Source organism: Anomaloglossus baeobatrachus, chromosome 11 (assembly GCF_048569485.1).
Source record: "Anomaloglossus baeobatrachus isolate aAnoBae1 chromosome 11, aAnoBae1.hap1, whole genome shotgun sequence".
Taxonomy (NCBI): domain Eukaryota; kingdom Metazoa; phylum Chordata; class Amphibia; order Anura; family Aromobatidae; genus Anomaloglossus; species Anomaloglossus baeobatrachus.
The window spans coordinates 27,712,516-27,731,437 of NC_134363.1; positions in this window are offsets into that span (position 1 = coordinate 27,712,516).

Consider the following 18,922-nt stretch of genomic DNA (forward strand, 5'->3'; position numbering starts at 1 on the left):
CTTTCAAGGTGCTGGTTCCAATTCCGGAATGCGATGGACTGTGCAACGATTAAGTAATGTCTATATAGAAGATCTGTAGCACAAATCTGTAAAATGTCGGCTTCTTTGTAGAAACGCATCATCCGGCATCTGTAGAAAAAAAAAGGGGGAAGTAAATAAAGAGATAAATGAAAAACAGGAGGTAAAGAGGAAGTGGAGCAATAACACGAACAAACAACGATACAATGTTGCACAATTTGGTTGAGATTGGATTGGATTGGATGTGAGTGGGTAATTAATGATTGAAGAGATTGTATCAGTCCTGAATGCATTCATGTGTCGCTCCAGTCTATATATGCACAATTCATCACTGTCACCACCAGAGGGCGCCGTATTTACAAAGTAACATGCGCAGGCGATACCATGAACGGCCACCAGATGGCGACATCACAGCACATGTCAATCAATTTCATGACTTTGGACTAAGACCGCCCCCTTGACTCTATTTTTGGGGGGGGTTGTTTTTTTAAGCTCTAAACATTTTTAGGATGCACTTATTTTTTTAACCACCTGACCAGAATTTTAGGGACTGTAGATTTGATGACTTCCCTATAGATAGATGCCACCTGTAATTCCAGTCCAGCCCTGCAGAGGGAGCCAGATATATTATATGCCACTTCCCAGCAGCGGGATGATGACACATGAGTAATTACAGCTTTATTTCCAGACGGTGTTTGTACATTGCACCAGAACATCAGACGCGTCCAACTGAAAACAACACTTAGTGGGAAATGATTTCTGTGGGCACGAAAAGGAGAAACGCCTGAACCACAGACATTCTTCTGAGAAACAAAACCCTGCAGAGGCAGCAGAAGGAGTATATAAAGCTGGGGGTCAAGAGTTTTCTGAAAGCGGAAAACCCCTTTAAATGACTGTTCAAACCCAGCACAGCATCATGTAAGGAACATAGCTCTAGGGGTTGAAGAAAGCGCGGCCCGGCGATGCCTACTTCAGCTCGATGTGCATCCAAGGATGAACAATCAGCTGAAATGTATTGAGGTGCAGAGACCCGCCGGCTCCCGCACCGCAATACACACCTCTAGCCAATCAGAAACCGGCAGCTGACGTCAACTTACCAGTCATAGGCAGTGCATAGCAGTGACATCATGCGTCACCGATAGCATGCACACCGAGACATCAGCTGCCGCCCTCTCTGCCGGCTATAGGAAAAAAACACTGCGTTGTGGGAGCGGGGGAAGGTGAGAATAATCTTTTTTCGATTTTTTTTTTTATAAATGTGGAACAGTGGTAGAAGGGGGAACATTATTATAGGAGAGGCCAATGAGGGGAGTACATTATTACTGGAAGGGGACATTGTACAAAGATGGGATCATTATATCAGGGTGGGGTCCAGGACGGGGTACATATTTTACTGGACGGCTCCAGAATGGGGCCTAAAAAGAGGGACATAATTACTGGAAGGTGCCAGACTGGAGGATATTATACCAGGAAGGGGTCAAGGATGAGGGACGTATATTACTGGAAGGTGCCAGGATGAAGAAGATTATTACCAGAAGGGGCCCTAGAAAAGGGACATTATTACTGGAAAGTGCCAGGATGGGGAACATTTTTACTGGAAGGGGACAGGATTGGGAACATTTTTACTGGAAGGGGCCAGGATGGGGGAACATTATGCCAGGAAGAGTTTAAGGATGAAGGTTGTATATTACCGGAAGGTGCTAGGATGGGGGATATTATTACCAGAAGCTGCCTGAGAAGGGGGACATTATTAATGGAAGGTGTTAGGATAGGGGACATTATTACTGGAAGGAGCCCGAGAAAAGGGACATAATTACCAGAAGGGACCAGGATGGGGAATATTATACCAGGAAGGGGTCCAGGATGAGGGACATATATTACTGGAAGGTGCCAGGATGGGGAATATTATACCAGGAAGGGGTCCAGGATGAGGGATGTATATTACTGGAAGGTGCCAGGAAGGGGGATATTATACCAGGAAGGGGTCCAGGATGAGGGACGTATATTACTGGAAGGTGCCAGTATGCGGGACATTATTACCGGAAGGGACCTGAGAAGAGTGACATTATTACTGGAAGGTGCCAGGATGGAGGATATTATACCAGGAAGGGGTCCAGGATGAGGGATGTATATTACTGGAAGGTGCCAGGATGGAGGATATTATACCAGGAAGGGGTCGAGGATGAGGGATGTATATTACTGGAAGGTGCCAGGATGGAGGATATTATACCAGGAAGGGGTCCAGGATGAGGGACGTATATTACTGGAAGGTGCCAGGATGGGGGGATATTATACCAGGAAGGGGTCCAGGATGAGGGACGTATATTACTGGAAGGGGCCAGAATGGGGGAACGTTATTACTGGAAGGTACTAGGATGGGGGGCATTACTGGAAGGTGCCATGATGGAGGACATTATTCCAGGAAAGGGCCAAGGATGTTGGACATTATTACTGCAAATTGCATATTATTACATTATGGGGGGCAACATGAATATAGTTATATGATGTACGATGCTGCAAGAGCCCATACATCTGACCAACTGGAGGCCCAGATCCAAATCTTGCATCGGGGGCCTATTGATTTATGATGGATCTTCTCATTACAGAGATAGGAGATGGCAGTTGGTGACTTTAACGTTCTATGGAGGAGGACACGGACATTCTGCTGCTATTTTCCTATAGTGACAGTTACGCTTTTTATCCTGTGATTGCTGCAGTTTTGCTTTTCTCACCCTGTGCGCCGCTCCCTGTTTTCAGAGGGGTGCAGATGGGAGACCCCTGTGACAGAAGTCCTGTATACACCGCAGGACGTTTCATGGTTTTACAGCAAAATTGACCGGTTTGTTCTTTTTATATTTTTTATTCTCAGCAGACAAGGTTTAGGATACAATCAAGAGTATTTCAGCGTTTCTGTGTGAATTGCGCCCCCTGGTGAAGCCCTGGCATCACTACATACAGGCAAGAGAGACTGAGACTTCTAATGGGAAATTACATCTTGTGTCCACTAGGTGGCAGTGTCCACTGCTCTCTGCACATTCCTCCACTTATTGTATATTGGAATCTTGGATTTATTCTGATTCTGCCGTCGTTACATTGTAACAGATCTAGACATTTTCTAACAAATTCTTTGGCTAGGGAAATTTAGAATGAAGTAATGTCGATATCCCTGGTGATCTAGAGGGGTTTAGACTTATGTAATGGCAAAATACCTGGTGGTCTAGAGGGGTTTAGAGTTTTGTAATGGTGATATCTCTGGTGGTCTAGAGGGGTTTAGACTTATGTAATGGCAATATCCCTGGTGGTCTAGAGGGGTTTAGAGTTATGTAATGGCGATATCCCTGGTGGTCTAGAAGGATTAGTGTTATGTCCCAGCGATATCCCTTGTGGTCTAGAGAAGTTTAGACTTATGTAATGGTGATATAATGGTGGTCTGGAGGGGTTTAGACTTATGTAATATCAATATCCCTGGTGGTCTAGAGAGGTTTATACTTATGTAATGACATATCCCTGGTGGTCTAGAGAGGTTTATACTTATGTAATGACATATCCCTGGTGGTCTAGAGAGGTCTATACTTATGTAATGACATATCCCTGGTGGTCTAGAGAGGTTTATACTTATGTAATGACATATCCCTGGTGGTCTAGAGAGGTTTATACTTATGTAATGACATATCCCTGGTGGTCTAGAGAGGTTTATACTTATGTAATGACATATCCCTGGTGGTCTAGAGAGGTTTATACTTATGTAATTACATATCCCTGGTGGTCTAGAGAGGTTTATACTTATGTAATGACATATCCCTGGTGGTCTAGAGAGGTTTATACTTATGTAATGACATATCCCTGGTGGTCTAGAGAGTGTATACTTATGTAATGACATATCCCTGGTGGTCTAGAGGAGTTTAGATTTATGTAATATCAATATCCCTGGTGGTCTAGAGAGGTTTATACTTATGTAATGACATATCCCTGGTGGTCTAGAGAGGTTTATACTTATGTAATGACATATCCCTGGTGGTCTAGAGGAGTTTAGATTTATGTAATATCAATATCCCTGGTGGTCTAGAGAGTTTATACTTATGTAATGACATATCCCTGGTGGTCTAGAGAGGTTTATACTTATGTAATGAGATATCCCTGGTGGTCTAGAGAGGTTTATACTTATGTAATGACATATCCCTGGTGGTCTAGAGAGGTTTATACTTATGTAATGACATATCCCTGGTGGTCTAGAGAGGTTTATACTTATGTAATGACATATCCCTGGTGGTCTAGAGGAGTTTAGATTTATGTAATATCAATATCCCTGGTGGTCTAGAGAGGTTTATACTTATGTAATGACATATCCCTGGTGGTCTAGAGAGGTTTATACTTATGTAATGACATATCCCTGGTGGTCTAGAGAGGTTTATACTTATGTAATGACATATCCCTGGTGGTCTAGAGAGGTTTATACTTATGTAATGACATATCCCTGGTGGTCTAGAGAGGTTTATACTTATGTAATGACATATCCCTGGTGATCTAGAGAGGTTTATACTTATGTAATGACATATCCCTGGTGGTCTAGAGCGGTTTATACTTATGTAATGACATATCCCTGGTGGTCTAGAGAGGTTTATACTTATGTAATGACATATCCCTGGTGGTCTAGAGGAGTTTAGATTTATGTAATATCAATATCCCTGGTGGTCTAGAGAGGTTTATACTTATGTAATGACATATCCCTGGTGGTCTAGAGAGGTTTATACTTATGTAATGACATATCCCTGGTGGTCTAGAGAGGTTTATACTTATGTAATGACATATCCCTGGTGGTCTAGAGAGGTTTATACTTATGTAATGACATATCCCTGGTGGTCTAGAGGAGTTTAGATTTATGTAATATCAATATCCCTGGTGGTCTAGAGAGGTTTATACTTATGTAATGACATATCCCTGGTGGTCTAGAGAGGTTTATACTTATGTAATGACATATCCCTGGTGGTCTAGAGAGGTTTATACTTATGTAATGACATATCCCTGGTGGTCTAGAGGAGTTTATAGTTATGTAATGACATATCCCTGGTGATCTAGAGCAGTTTATAGTTATGTAATGGTGATATCTCTGGTGATCTAGAGCAGTTTATAGTTATGTAATGGTGATATCTCTGGTGATCTAGAGCAGTTTATAGTTATGTAATGGTGATATCTCTGGTGATCTAGAGCAGTTTATAGTTATGTAATGGTGATATCTCTGGTGATCTAGAGCAGTTTATAGTTATGTAATGGTGATATCCCTGGTGGTCTAGAGAGGTTTATACTTATGTAATGGTGATATCTCTGGTGATCTAGAGCAGTTTATAGTTATGTAATGGTGATATCTCTGGTGATCTAGAGCAGTTTATAGTTATGTAATGGTGATATCTCTGGTGATCTAGAGCAGTTTATAGTTATGTAATGGTGATATCCCTGGTGGTCTAGAGAGGTTTATACTTATGTAATGGTGATATCTCTGGTGATCTAGAGCAGTTTATAGTTATGTAATGGTGATATCTCTGGTGATCTAGAGCAGTTTATAGTTATGTAATGGTGATATCCCTGGTGGTCTAGAGAGGTTTATACTTATGTAATGGTGATATCTCTGGTGATCTAGAGCAGTTTATAGTTATGTAATGGTGATATCTCTGGTGATCTAGAGCAGTTTATAGTTATGTAATGGTGATATCTCTGGTGATCTAGAGCAGTTTATAGTTATGTAATGGTGATATCCCTGGTGGTCTAGAGAGGTTTATACTTATGTAATGGTGATATCTCTGGTGATCTAGAGCAGTTTATAGTTATGTAATGGTGATATCTCTGGTGATCTAGAGCAGTTTATAGTTATGTAATGGTGATATCCCTGGTGATCTAGAGAGGTTTATACTTATGTAATGACATATCCCTGGTGATCTAGAGCAGTTTATAGTTATGTAATGGTGATATCTCTGGTGATCTAGAGCAGTTTATAGTTATGTAATGGTGATATCCCTGGTGATCTAGAGAGGTTTATACTTATGTAATGACATATCCCTGGTGATCTAGAGCAGTTTATAGTTATGTAATGGTGATATCTCTGGTGATCTAGAGCAGTTTATAGTTATGTAATGGTGATATCCCTGGTGATCTAGAGAGGTTTATAATTATGTAATGACATATCCCTGGTGATCTAGAGCAGTTTATAGTTATGTAATGGTGATATCTCTGGTGATCTAGAGCAGTTTATAGTTATGTAATGGTGATATCTCTGGTGATCTAGAGCAGTTTATAGTTATGTAATGGTGATATCCCTGGTGATCTAGAGAGGTTTATACTTATGTAATGACATATCCCTGGTGGTCTAGAGCAGTTTATAGTTATGTAATGGTGATATCTCTGGGGATCTAGAGGGGTTTAAGGTGATTTCAGTTGGTGAACTTATCATTGTTGCAACCTGGGCAGCTGCACAAGGGCCCATAAAATAATGTGACAGTTCATATTGTCCAAATTCTTGGATCCTTACCAATTCTGGGAATAAAGAGGGTTCCTCAATGATCATAAAGGAGAACAGCTGCGTATTACATGCGTCCAGCGTACAACCACTAAGTGCAGAATACTATTGTGGTGGTGGTGGTCATTATGGGGTTAATATCACATCAGAAATACCAAAATGACAAGCTCGGCTCTGCTGCATCTCAGATTAGAGGGCTGGTCGCTGTGACATCTTGTGATGACCGGGACAGAGACTTGTAGATGACTCAAGACACCCGGAGAGCAGAAGTGTCGCACACGGAGCCTCGTGCTAGGAGCGACCTTGGAGGAATGTGAGACGAGCCTCCTGCGCCGAGTCACGGCGGAGTATACGGGGTGGCACTGCCCTGAGGGGGCGATTATTCACGGAGGGCGAGACCAGCGGGTAATTATTAGTCAGAGAAACGACATCCATGGGAAAGGCGAACCCTCAGCCGCAGCGGACCCAGTGACACCGGGGTTAATATGATTCTCAGCCACCGGAGTATCAGATCTGCTGGATTATCAGACGTCATCAAAAGGATGGGAAGGGTCTGTGAAAATACCTGAACACAAAGCATTTTATTCCCCCAAAAATGCTGTTTTACTACTTTACAGTACCTTTCACAATAGGTGATATCACATCTCACCTCCTCCTCCTCCTGTACAATCACTGATAACACCTCTATGCAAAGGAGATAACACAGGATTCCACAATTCACTTTAGGTGATGTCACAGCTCACCTCCTCCTCCGCCTGTACAATGACTGATAAAACCCTATATATAGTAGATAACACAGGATACACTATTTACTATACGTGATGTCACAGCTCACCTCCTCCCTCTCCTGTACAATGACTGATAACACCTCTATATACAATAGATAACACAGGATCCACCATTCACAATAGGTGATATCACAGCTCACCTCCTCCCTCTCCTGTACAATGACTGATAACACCTCTATATACAATAGATAATACAGAATCCCCCATTCACAATAGGTGATATCACAGCTCACCTCCACCCTCTCCTGTACAATGACTGATAACACCTCTATATACAATAGATAACACAGGATCCACCATTCACAATAGGTGATATCACAGCTCACCTCCTCCCTCTCCTGTACAATGACTGATAACACCTCTATATACAATAGATAATACAGAATCCCCCATTCACAATAGGTGATATCACAGCTCACCTCCACCCTCTCCTGTACAATGACTGATAACACCTCTATATACAATAGATAACACAGGATCCACCATTCACAATAGGTGATATCACAGCTCACCTCCTACCTCTCGTGTAAAATGACTGATAACACCTCTATATACAGTAGATAATACAGAATCCCCCATTCACAATAGGCGATATCACATCTCACCTCCTACCTCTCCTGTTCAAAGGCTGATAAGATAGGATCCAGCTCACCAACTCCTCCTTCTGTATAATGACTGATAACACTTCTATATACAATAGATAATACAGAATACCCCATTCACAATAGGTGATGTCACAGCTCACCTCATCCCCTTCCTGTACAATCACTGATAACACCTCTATATACAGTAGATAACACATAATCCACCATTCACAAAAGATGATGTCACAGCTCACCTCATCCTCCTGTACAATAACTGATACCACAGGATCCACCATTCACAATAGGCGATATCACAGCTCACCTCCTCCCTCTCCTGTACAATGACTGATAACACCTCTATATACAATAGATAATACAGAATCCCCCATTCACAATAGGTGATATGACGGCTCATCTCCTACCTCTTCTGTACAATGACTGATAAGACAGGATCCACCATTCATAATAGGTGATGTCCCAGCTCACCTCCTTCACCTTCTGTACAATGACTAATATCATCTCTATATACAGTAGATAAAACAGGATCCACAATTCATAATAGGTGATGTCACAGCTCACCTCCTTCATCTTCTGTACAATGACTGATATCATCTCTATATACAGTAGATAAAACAGGATCCACAATTCATAATAGGTAATGTCACAGCTCACCTCCTTCACCTTCTGTACAATGACTGATATCATCTCTATATACAGCAGATAAAACAGGATCCACCATTCATAATAGGTGATGTCACAGCTCACCTCCTTCACCTTCTGTACAATGACTGATATCATCTCTATATACAGTAGATAAAACAGGATCCACCATTCGTAATAGGTGATGTCACAGCTTACCTCCTTCACCTTCTGTACAATGACTGATATCATCTCTATATACAGTAGATAAAACAGGATCCACCATTCATAATAGGTGATGTCACAGCTCACCTCCTTCACCTTCTGTACAATGACTGATATCATCTCTATATACAGCAGATAAAACAGGATCCACCATTCATAATAGGTGATGTAACAGCTCACCTCCTTCACCTTCTGTACAATGACTGATATCATCTCTATATACAGTAGATAAAACAGGATCCACCATTCATATTAGGTGATGTCACAGCTCACCTCCTTCACCTTCTGTACAATGACTGATAACATCTCTATATACAGTAGATAAAACAGGATCCACCATTCATATTAGGTGATGTCACAGCTCACCTCCTTCACCTTCTGTACAATGACTGATAACATCTCTATATACAGTATGCAGGAGGGATCTATGAATTATATATTCTGTAAATTATATTATTTGGAATAAGAAACCAAAAAGTGACATAAAAGCAACAAAACAGACCTTTATTTTATGTTTGTTTTTTTATATTGTTGTTGTTTTTCTTTGTTGTTTGTTTGTTTAAAAAAAAGACCAAAAAAAATAAAAATAACATAAAAAAAGTTAAATAAAAAAATAAGTGGCTTAAAAAAGTGATACAAACATTTTTGTGCAAAGGAAACTTAAAGGTAGAGAATGTTCAGAAAGTATTGGTCATAATAATTCTCGGGTTGTAGAACATACACACAGGTAAGTAGAGTGGTAGGAGTGCGGCACTTCATAGAAGGCGTAGGTGATAGATTTCTCCACCAGGTGGCAGTCACTCACTGGAAGAAATAGACAAATGTCGCTATGAATTTACTTTATTTGTACATTAATATAAATATAATTTGCTTTTACCGTCAGGCGCAGAGCGAGACTCGCAGGCAATGATTGAGGGACAAAGCCAAAGCGGATCTGTCACCAGACTTCACAATGCAATCATCAGCCGGTATTATCTACATCTCTTGGACCTGATGATGCTGTTGTGCTTACTTTAAGAGTCAGAATTAAAAGCATAGGCATTAAAGGGATAAAGCGGATCTGTCACCAGATTTTACAATGTAAACAGCGTTCCCACCTTTCTACCGCAACTGCCCTGACCAAAATTAGCAATGACTTACCGCCAAAGCCAACAGGCGATTCTCTATTCTCCTCCTTCTAGACCTGTCCTCTGCCTTTCCCACTGTGGACCTCTTCCTCCTACCGCAGGTCCTCTCTTCCCTCGGTGTCCCAGACCTTGCCCCCCCTGGGTTTGCTCATACCTTTCCAACTGCACTTTTGGTGTCTCCCACTCCCACACCACCTCGTCATCCCGCCCGCTCTCTGTTGGTGACCCTCAAGGCTCTGTCCTACTCTTCTTCTTCTACACCACCCTCTCAAAGTACATGACGTCGCCTGCCTCGGAGTGACCCTCGTCTCTGCCTTGTCCTTCAAACTGCTCATTTAAGTTCTCACCACCTCCTCCAGCTCAAAAATATGTCCAGAGTCCATCCTTTCCTCAACCCTCAATAAAAGAAAATGCTAGTGTTGCCCTCATCATTTCCCACCTCAACTACTGCAACCTCTCCTCTGTGGCCCCCATGCTAACACTCTCACTCCTCTCCTGTACGCCCTTAACTCTGCTGCCTGAATAGCCTGTCTCTCTCCTCGCTATTCCCCTTCTTCCCCCCCCCTACAATCCCTTCATTTGCTCCCAATTTCCCAACGTATGCAGATCAAACTGCTAACCCTGACCTACAAAGCCATCCATACTCTGTCTCCTCTGTATATCTACAAACGAATCCACCAGTATCTTCCATCACATAATCTTCAGCCCCCCCAAGACTTCCTTCTCTCCTCCCCACTTATTCTTTCCTCACCCAACCGTCTCCAAGACTTATCCGGAGAATCCCGTCCTCTGGAATTCTTTGACTCAACTCATCATTATCCACCTCATTCAGAACCTTCAGACGGAATTTGAAAACCCATCTCTTCCAGAAAGCTACAGCATGCACTGTCCCCGCTGATGCCTCACCACCACCAGAGCCGCCACCTCACCAGCACCAGAGCCGCCACCTCACCACCACTGGAGCCGCCACCTCACCCTCACCAGAACTAACACCTCACCATTACTGGGGCCTCCACCTTACCCCTACCAGAAGTGATGCCTCACCACCACTGGAGCTGCCACCTCACCCCCACCAGAACTAACGCCTCACCACCACTGGAGCCTCCACCTCACCCCCACCAGAACTGATTCCTCACCACCACTGGAGCCATTGCCTCACCACTAACGGAGCCATTGCCTCAACAACACCAGAGCTGCTGCCTCACCATCATAAAAGCCACCACCTCCCCACCACTGGAGCCACAGCCTCACCACCAGTAAAACTGACATCTCACCACCATCGGAGCCACTGCCTCACCACCACCACAGCTGCTGTCTCACCACCACCGGAGCCACCACCTCCCCTCTACTGGAGCCACCACTTGAGCCCCCACCACCTGAGCCACCATCTCCCCACCACTGGAGCCACCGCCTCACCACCAGTAAAACCGACATCTCACCACCATCGGAGCCACTGCCTCACCACCACCACAGCTGCTGCCTCACCACCACCGGAGCCACCACCTCCCCACTACTGGAGCCACCACTTGAGCCCCCACCACCTGAGCCACCATCTCACAACCACTGGAGCCACCGCCTCACCACCAGTAAAACCGACATCTCACCACCATCGGAGCCACTGCCTCACCACCACCACAGCTGCTGCCTCACCACCACCGGAGCCACCACCTCCCCACTACTGGAGCCACCACTTGAGCCCCCACCACCTGAGCCACCATCTCCCCACCACTGGAGCCACCGCCTCACCACCACCACAGCTGCTGCCTCACCACCACCGGCGCCACCACCTCCCCACTACTGGAGCCACCACTTGAGCCCTCACCACCTGAGCCACCATCTCACAACCACTGGAGCCGCCGCCTCACCGCCACCAGAGCCACTGCCTCACCACCACCGTAGTTATGACTGGGCGGCTAACCTGCAAGGATATGAATTGTTTAGGAGGGATCGTAAAAAAAGGAAAGGGGGTGGAGTCTGTCTATATATAAAGTCCAGTTTAAAGCCCAGACTAAGAGAAGATATTCAAGAGGGAAATGAAGAGGTGGAGTCTCTATGGGTGGAGATACAAGGAGGGAAAACTAATAAAATCCTCATAGGGGTTTGTTATAAGCCACCAAATATAACAGAAACCACTGAAAATGTATTATTGAAACAAATAGACAAAGCAGCAAATCACAATGAGGTGATTATTATGGGGGACTTCAATTACCCCGATATAGACTGGGAAACTGAAACCTGCGTATCTCAGAAAGGAAACCGGCTTCTGTCAGTAACTAAGGATAATTATCTGTCCCAATTTGTGCCGGGCCCAACTAGAGGGGCAGCCCTTCTGGACTTAATTTTAAGCAACAGGCCAGATAGAATAACAGACGTACGAGTGGATGGGCACCTAGGGAACAGTGACCACAATATAATACAATTCCACTTGTCCTTCAGTAAGGTGCCTTGGAGGGGGGTTACAAAAACGCTGAATTTCAGGAAAGCAAAGTTTGATCAACTTAGAGAAGACCTTCGCCAAATTGATTGGGACAATGCCCTCAAAAATGGGAGCACAGAAAATAAGTGGGACATTTTTAAATCGGTATTAAACACCCACTGCGAGCTAGCCATACCATATAGAAATAAAAGGGCTAGGAACAGGAGAAAACCAATGTGGCTAAATAAGGATGTAAAAGGGGCAATGAATAATAAGAAAAAGGCATTTAAAAAGCTAAAACAAGAAGGCAGCGAGGAAGCATTAAAAATATATAGAGAAAAAAATAAAATGTGTAAAAAACAAATATATTTAGCAAAAGTAGAAACTGAGAGACTCATTGCTAAGGAAAGCAAAACAAATCCCAAACTATTCTTTAATTATATAAACAGAAAAAAGATTAAAATTGATGGTGTTGGCCCTTTAAAGAATAATGAGGGTAAAATCATAGAAAGCGATGTGGGAAAAGCAAATGTTTTAAATACTTTTTTCTCAACTGTGTTCACAGAGGAAAAGCATATGCCAGGGGAAATGCAGAGTGATCATGTAAATGCCCCATTAAGTATGACCTGCCTAACCCAGGAAGAAGTGCAGAACCGACTTAGTAACATTAAAATTGACAAATCACCAGGCCCTGATGGCATTCACCCTCGGGTATTAAGGGAGTTAAGTAATGTGATAGACAGGCCTCTATTCCTTTTATTTAAAGACTCTATAGAAACTGGGTCTGTTCCACTGGATTGGCGGCTAGCAAATGTGGTACCAATATTCAAAAAAGGGTGCAAAAGGGAACCTGGAAACTATAGGCCGGTAAGCTTAACATCTGTTGTGGGTAAAATGTTTGAAGGGTTTTTAAGGGATACTATTATGGAATGTCTCAATGTTAATAACTGTTTAACTCCATATCAACATGGATTTATGAAGGATCGCTCCTGTCAAACTAACCTGATCAGCTTCTATGAGGATGTAAGCTCTCACATGGACAGAGGAGAATCATTGGATGTCATTTATCTCGACTTCGGTAAAGTATTTGACACTGTCCCACATAAAAGACTGCTAAGTAAAATGAGAAAGCTTGGGCTCGGGGAAAATGTGTGTAGATGGGTAGGTAGCTGGCTTAGTGGTAGAAAACAAAGAGTGGTTATTAATGGTGCATACTCAGATTGGGCCAGGGTTACTAGTGGGGTGCCACAGGGGTCTGTATTGGGCCCCCTACTATTTAATATATTTATTAATGATCTGGTGGATGGTTTACAGAGTAAAATATCAGTATTTGCAGATGATACAAAACTATGTAAGGTAGTTAACACAAAGGAGGACAGTTTGCAACTACAGATGGACTTGAGTAAATTGGAGAATTGGGCTGAAAAATGGCAAATGAGGTTTAACACAGATAAGTGTAAGGTTATGCACATGGGAAGGAGAAACAGATGCTACGATTACTTACTAAATGGGAAACCGCTGGGGAAATCAGACATGGAAAAAGACTTAGGCATTTTAGTGAATAAGAATCTAAATTGGAGTGCCCAGTGTCAGGCAGCAGCCACCAAAGCAAATAGGGTGATGGGATGCATTAGAAGAGGTCTGGGGGCACGAGATGAAAACATCATTCTCCCTCTGTACAAATCACTAGTCAGACCACACTTGGAGTATTGTGTGCAATTTTGGGCGCCGGTGCTGAAGAAAGACATTACTGAACTTGAAAGGGTTCAGAGGCGGGCTACTAAAATAATAAATGGAATGGGTGCATTACAATACACGGAAAGGTTATCAAAATTAGGTCTATTTACTCTAGAAAAGAGAAGACTTAGGGGAGACCTAATAAATATGTACAAATATATCAGAGGGCCATATAGAGATCTCTCCCATGATCTGTTTGTACCAAGGACTATGACAAGAACAAGGGGGCATTCTTTTCGATTGGAGGAAAGAAAATTCCTACATCAGCATAGAAGAGGGTTCTTCACGGTAAGAGCAGTGAGGCTCTGGAACTCTCTTCCTGAGGAAGTGGTGATGGCCAACTCACTGAATGAGTTTAAGAGAGGAATGGAGGCATTTCTTGTTAGCAAAAGTATAGAAGGTTATAAATAGCATAATCTTACAGGTAGATAGAAGAGCGACCAAGATTATTAGAGGAATGGGTGGGCTGCAATACCAAGACAGGTTATTAAACTTGGGGTTAGTTAGTTAGGAAAAACAAAGGCTTAGGGGGATCTAATCACAATGTATAAATATATGAGGGGACAGTACAGAGACCTTTCCAAAGATCTCTTTACACCTAGGCCTGCGACTGGAACACGGGGGCATCCGCTACGTCTTGAGGAAAGAATGTTTAATCATAATCACAGATGAGGATTCTTTACTGTACGAGCAGTGAGACTATGGAACTCTCTGCCGTATGATGTTGTATTGAGGGATTCACAAGTAAAATTTAAGCAGAGCCTGATCGCATTAATTGAAAAATATAATATTACCAGTTATGTATATTGGATTTTATGACAGGGTGTTGATCCAGGGAACTAGTCTGATTGCCGTATGTGGAGTCAGGAAGGAATTTTTTTCCCCATTGGAGCTTATTTGACACATTGGGGTTTTTTTGCCTTCCTCTGGATCAACATGTTAGGCTACGGGTTGAACTAGATGGACTTAGAGTCTCCCTTCAACCTTAAAAAACTATGAAACTATGAAACTGACAATGTACCACCACTGGAGCTACTGCTTCACCACCACTCATCACCACCAAAGCCACCACCTCAACACCTGTGGAGCTGCCGCCTCACCACTATCGGAGCCACCACCTCACTACCACTGGAGCTGCCACCTCCCCACTATCGGAGATGCCACCTTACCCCCACCAGAACCGCCGCCTCACCACCACCGGAGCTGCCACCTCACCACAACCACAGCAGCGACCTCACCACCATTGAAGCCACCACCTTACCGCCACTGGAGCCACCACCTCATCACTATCGGAGCTGCCACCTCACTCCCACCAGGGCCACTGCCACACCACCATTGGAGCCACCATCTCACCACCACTGGACCTGTTGCACCCCTTCAGCCTAATGTCTCCTAGATAGATCCTCCTGGATTGATTATTTCTGTGTTGCAATACTCTGATATATTGGAAGTTCCTCCACAGTGAGCACCACCACATATAATACATGTATAATTTAATGTTCCTGCTTTGTCTGCAGTCCTATGTAAATTCACAGATCAGGTGTGATTTCACCATGCCTTGTGCCAAATGACAAACTCTGCTACACCTAACCAGTGCGTTACATAGTCGCCCACTAGGGGGCAGTGATGCTGTAGAACACATTTATTGGGGGCAGCAGAGACCATATATCACAGTGGAGTCTTTTAACCCTTTCAAGACTGGTCTACTTCTCACTACCTGAACTTTGAAGTACTGAAAAGAACCACGGACGGGCGAGCACCAACCGATCCATACAGAAGGTCCCATGTCGTCTCATTGATCGGGAGAAGATCATTTCCCCTGAACTTGCAGGTTAAAGACGATAAAATACATTTTTTGGGGGGTGACATTTCTATGTATTCAAGGAATTTAGGAGTCAAAATAGTTCAGGCTGCAGATTCATCTTGTCCCCATGCTTTACACTGCAGCTTCACCTATTTGGAGTAGCTGCTTTGTATGAGCACAAGTCGGCCCCAAACTTACTAATAATTGAGAAGATGAGGAACCGGAAATCACTGGACTCCAACCTTTATCTGCATGGGAAGCTGAAAAGCTCAGCATGCTGGGAGTTGTAGTTCTTATATGGGATTTATACATATAGGCCGCCAATGTGTAAAACAAAATCCAAAGAAATACAAAGTAACAGCCTAAACTAGACTAGAAAGAATCAAAACTATCAGGTCGTCAAGAATTAAAAGGTTAAAGGGGCAAATAAAAAGGTCAAAGTGATGGAAAGTACCAAAAACTAGTGAGGATTTCTGTCCTGACACCCAACAATGGGCCGAGGGCTGGAATATGAGGCATCTGCCCCGGAGGAACCGCAAAATATCAAGAATGTGATGGCGGTTAATAGTCCGGATCATGACGTCATCACAAAGAGGAACCGATCCATCAACTGCTCAAAAACGGGAAATTTTAAATTTTGTTTACATTTGTTTTCGCAACATTCAATTCCTCAGATTGTGTTCCATGCCGCGGGTCAGGTGGTCTGCTGCAATATATATATATATATATATATATATACATGTCTCTTAAGTGTAAAAGAACTGGAGACAGACTGGTATTAGGGAGAAGGGGGAGCAAACTGGGTGATTTCACAGGGCACCCTCTCTCCTAGGGGGCTCGATGATAATATCCTGATGATGACTTCTTAAGGACCTTTTTGACATCACATCATGTGACCAAAGGTCTCTAAATTGTAAGAGTCTAAAAGAACTAGAGATAGTCTGGCAGTACGTAGAAGGGAGAGCAAACTGGGCAATTTCACAGGGCCCACACTCTCCTGGGAGACTCAGTGTTTATATCCTAATAAGACTGCTAAGGACCTTTTTGACATCACGTCATGTGACCAAAGGTCTCTTAATTGTAATAGTCTAAAAGAACTGGAAGCAGACTGGCTTTAGGGAGACGGGAGAGAAAAATGGGGGATTTCACAGGGCCCGCATTCTCCTAGGGGACCCAATGTTTATTTCCTGATGATAAGGCGACTTAAGGACCTTTTTGACATCACATCATGTGATCAAAGGTCTTTTAATTGCAAGAGTCTAAAAGAACTGGAGACATACTGGCATTGGGGAGAAGGAAGAGCAAACTGGGCAGTTTCACAGGTCCCACACTCTCCTGGGAGACTCAGTGTTTATATCCTGATGCTAGGACTGCTTAAGGACCTTTTTGACATCACATCATGTGACTAAAGGTTGCTTAATTGCAAGAATCTAAAAGAACTGGAGAAAGACTGGCCTTAGGGACAAGGCAGAGCAAACTGAGCAATTTTACAGGGCCCAAATTCTCCCAAGGGACCCAATGTTTATATCCTGATGATAAGACCACTTAAGGACCTTTTTGATATCACGTCATGTGACCAAAGGTCTCTTAATTGTAATAGTCTTAAAGAACTGGAAACAGACTGGCGTTAGGGAGAGGGGAAAGCAAACTGGGGGATTTCACAGGTCCCACACTCTCCTAGGGGACCCAATGTTTATATCCTGATGATAAGACTGCTTAAGGACCTTTTTGACATCACATCATGTGACCAAAGGTCTCTTAATTGTAAGAGTTTAAAAGAACTGGAGACAGACTGGTGTTACAGAGAAAGGAGAGCAAACTGGGCAATTTTACAGGGCCCGCACTCTCCTAGGGGACTCAATGTATATATCCTGATGATAAGACCACTTAAGGACCTTTTTTACATCACGTCATGTGACCAAAGGTCCTTAATTGCAGGAATCAAATGCTGAAGAAAAGACAGGCTAGATAATGAGTATACATTCGTAATAAAATTAAATAGAAAGAAGCATCAAAGTAAAAATGAACCTTAAAAAAAATGATTAGACAGCATCAAAAACTTCGGGTCAAACATCCAAGTAGTTGGAGCTGATAAACAGGTGAAGGTGGTGGAAAGTACCAAAAACTAGTGAGGATTTCTGTCCTGTGGCAACAACCAGGTGGCCAAGGGCTGGACTATAAGGACCATAATAGGTCCATGATTACAGAGGTGGTCCTAAAAGCACAAATGTGGTGGTAAAAGATTACGGGGGTATGAAGTATTTGTGTCATGTCCCACCAAAGAACATCGAGGGCCATTACCAAAGCCCATGGCAATAATCAGCGACATGGTCCCAATGTCCCCAGTAAGATGGAAAACACCTAAAAATGATGTCACCTTCTTCTTGTATCCTAAGTATGAGCCCGTCTAGAATTCTTACTTATAAAAAAGGAGAAATACTAAATATTTTTGAGACATTTGCCAAATTTTTACGGCTCACGAGTAATGTAACATTTTACGACACAGATCTGTTTCTAAAAGCCTCGTCTCGTTCCTTGTTTGGGCGAGGTCTCCGCGCACACTCCCGCAGGGTGGACTGACACTTCGTCAACGTCTGCAGGATCAGGGGGAAAAAATGTAAACAATCTCGTACAAAAAGTTCTTGAAAAATATCAAAAGAGTCAAGAATGGAGGGAGAGGGAGGAGGAGGAGGAGGACGATAAACTATGGAGGAAGAAAACAATCAGGGCTCACAGGACAACTGACTTCTATGCCCTGAAAATGGCAGAAATTCCCTATCTAAAATATTTTCTAATATCTTTGCATTAAAAATTCACTACCGTTCCCCAACTGCCTTATCTAACTGCTATTCTATTTATTTTCACCAACTTCTATTTTGATAATGCCTTGTATGCTGGTATACTCAAACAAAGCGTCATCAGGGGTAGAGGCTGTGGTCACAGCTGCAGCTTATGCCCCCTCCATCAAACAAAGCGTCATCAGGTGGTAGAGGATGCAGTCATAGCTGCAGTCTTTGCCCACTCCATCAAGCAAAGTATCATCAGGGGGCAGAGGTTGCCGTTTAAGCTGCAGCCT